We start from the raw sequence: 3,494 nt of genomic DNA on the forward strand, positions 1-3,494 counted from the left end.
ACGACCTCAAGTCAAAGGACCAATTTCACTACCGAAGTTAGAGATTAACCACCGACACTCAGATAGTTATCCATGTGGAATCTCTCGACGGGTCTCCAATGTTTTGTTCTATAACAAATATCCACGTGTTCATTTAAGTGTCACCACACTTTAACTTGTGAGATCAGCTACTTACTTCACAAGTAAGAAATGCAAATGTAATTTGTATCTCACAATCACAACTCATTGTGATTAACAAATTACAAATATTTGAATCTACGGACTCTATTATTTATTTAATTGTCTATTAATTAAATAATAGATCTGTCATTTAATTGCATTAATTATATATAAAAGTATTTATGTCCAAAGTTGATTGGACCTAGGGCATAATACTTACATAAAACTCTTATATAAACACTTGGACAGTTGAAATATTATTTTCTATTTATCAACTAAATTTCGTTTAAAATTTTGGGAGGACGCTTCAAGCTTAGTTCGATGTGGTTTGATCACTGTATGATGTTAAAACTTTGCTGCACACTGTCTTCTAAAGTCTTGCTACATAAACATACATACGTAATGCTGTGATGATCCGTTTAACAACTTAGCATTGGACGGTACAATGGATAATGATGTCTTCAGCCTCTCTCCCATTTCTTTTTAATGTTAAATGACTATCGAATTCGAGCTTTGTACCTCTTGAATTTCTACTTCTCTCAAGGGTGTGTTATCTTTTGATCGTAGCTAGTTCACTACTGAACTTGTTTTTGATGATGAATATTATACTTCCTCATCGTGTCAATCTTATTGTAGCAATGATCAAAGTTTCACTATCAAATCATCCAAAATCTGCACACAAGGTGCATTTGACATCAAGCATGGATAAAAAATTATTAAGGCTCAGTTTTTCCTTTGTTTCACCAAACAATTGAATGTCAAGTTAACTAGCTAAATCATTTTTCAACACGAAGAAATACAACCATTGGAACCACAAAGAAAACGAGAAACGTTCACAAAGAAATGGAGGAAAGAGCATAATGAAATTGCATAATGCAGTAGTCTACAAGCGAAGAGAGAGACCTGCAAACAGGTAACAATGAACTTTAGAAATCAATGAAAATTGGCCTACACCGAATGGTTTTGGAGAGGTCACAAGCGACTAAGTAGCCGCTAGAGTTGTAACGTAGCGTCTTGCAAAATGAGATGCCATTTGGCAATATAGGTGTTAATAGGGATGGGGGCAGTGTGGGATCAGGCCAGCCATTTTCATCATCCGCTCGTTGGGTATTTTTTTGTTATTATTTTTTCCCGTGTCTTTAATTGGAGGATATTATTATTATTATTATTATTCAATTTGTAGATCAACTCATGTTTTCTTCAGATGATTCTTACTCCTTGTTTGATTCTCATTCTTTCCAAAATACTTTTTTTCTCTCTTCTTTGCTACCACACATTATTCATTAAAATAATATTACACGTAAATAAAAAGAATTTCGTTATTTTTCAACCACACATTTCCTATCAATCTACTATTCTAAAATGCATTTTTCCTTAAAAATGGGATTTGAACATCCTCTGTGTGATAAAAAATATATATTTTAAACTGAACTTTAAGCGGGAAAGGTAACAAGGTAGGAACCATGTTCTCCGTACCCGTTCCACCCCATCTTGGGGCAATGTGCCCAACCAAGTGTATCTGATTAGGTGGGAAATTTTCGTCTCCTTCGAGGCAGGATCTCGTGGGTATCGGGTTTAACGATTTTTTTATGCCATCCCAAGTGCTAAACAATTATCAAGAAAGATATAATCATGTAAAAACATTTTTCCACCGGTGAGTGCTATTCTCGTAAAATTTTTTATCAAAACAATAATGATGAAGCCCAACTAAAATCCAGTGACCTAAATGGATTTAAGGAAGAGGAAATTACATAAAACCAAGTATTTAAAGTTTCAAATTTAAAATATAGGTGTGAATAATTTAATCAAAAATCAGGTATTAATTGGATATTTTATTAATCAATTAATTCAATTCCAAACTCTAATTCACTCCATTCTCTCTCTACTTTATCCCCATTCTCTCTACCTTCTCTCTATCGGGATTGGCTATGCTAAATTTGACCGGGACAAATTCTAGTGTCGTGACTAGCGTGGGGTGCAGGACGAACTCGATGCCGCGACAAGCGTCGATATGAAAGAAGCTCCGGTGACTCTTCATGAAGCTCGTGTGTGTCAACAACAAGCGAAGAATCGACCATCGACCATCGTGCGTGATGCCCCAGCACCTTACCATCGTAAGCAGCGACGTGCAATTGATTAGAGTTGGTGTGGGGATGGCCCATCATGAAGCTTGTCATCTCTCTCTCTCCCCTCCTTTTTTGCATCTGTTTTTCTAGTTGGTGTGCTGGTGTCGTGGTTTTAAGGATTCTCTGCTATATGGTATGATTGTGGTTAGATGGTTTCTATAGGTATTGTAGCATTGGAAGAAATTGTGGACATTAGCAGATAGTGGTCGTGGTTATGCAGTGGTTATTAGAGTTGCAGGTGGAGGTGGTGAATGGTGTTTGAGCAGGCGGTTGTGGGGGTGGCAACAGTGATGTGTGGTAGTCATGGTGGTGGTGACCGGAAGAAATGGTGGAATTTAGTAGACAGTGTTCGTGTTTGCCAAGGTGAATCGGTGGAAGTGAATCGAGTTGCGTGTTACTGTTGGGTGCGGTCGGAGTGTGCTGTGATCTGTGGTGATGATGTTGAGGTTGTGCTGTTAGATGGTAGAGTGGTTGGATGTGGTGATGGTGGGTGTGTGCGCTGTACGTACGATGGTGTTGGCGGCATGGTGGCGCTGCTAGTGTGCAGTGGTTGGATGCGGCGTGGTGGTGTGCATTGCCTGTGTGGTTGGATGTGATTTTGGTGGGGGTATGTGCTATGGGTGTGATGAGCTGTGTGCTGCCGTGAATTTGATTTTGTGGTGGTTGTAGAGTAGTTTTGATTTTGTGTTTTGCTAATGGTAGTGGTACTGGCTTTGGAGATGAGGTTGCGATGGTGATTGTGTTGCCAATTTGGTGATTGTGGTGCCAATTTTGGACTGTAGTGGTGGTGTGGTGCAAGCAGTGGTTGTGTGGTGGTGTGATTTGTGACCAAGATTGATGATGTATTGGGATTGGTGGTGGGGATGTTTGGTGCATGTGACCAACTATTTGGACTAATTATTAATCCGTGATCTTAAAATTCGATAATCTATGAGTAAAAAAATAATCCGTAACCAATAAATTTGAAAATTTATGATCCATAGATCAACTGTGACCGTAATTTGAATTATCCGTGGCTTCGATAAACTCTGTGACCTACAAATTTATGATTTGTGACCACGAAATAATTTGTGTCTAATTAATTTAATGATATGTGACCAATAAATAATTCTGTGATCTATAATTATGAATTTGTGATCATTAATCGTATAACTATGACTTTATTATATTTATTTAATAAATATTTTTAATTAATTAAATATATACCTG

The 3,494-nt window shown here is 37.5% G+C and overlaps 1 protein-coding gene across 1 annotated transcript in view; it reads left to right on the top strand.

Annotated features, from left to right (window-relative positions):
- Positions 1–589, top strand: part of LOC111402983 (protein DETOXIFICATION 35-like) — a 6,301-nt gene extending 5,712 nt beyond the window's left edge. The window contains exon 8 of the mRNA XM_023031318.1: positions 385–589. The gene's annotated coding sequence lies outside the window, so the exon portion shown is untranslated. The remainder of the gene's footprint in view (positions 1–384) is intronic.
- The last annotated feature ends 2,905 nt before the right edge of the window (positions 590–3,494 follow it).

Source organism: Olea europaea, chromosome 11 (assembly GCF_002742605.1).
Source record: "Olea europaea var. sylvestris chromosome 11, O_europaea_v1, whole genome shotgun sequence".
Classification (NCBI taxonomy): Eukaryota; Viridiplantae; Streptophyta; class Magnoliopsida; order Lamiales; family Oleaceae; genus Olea; species Olea europaea.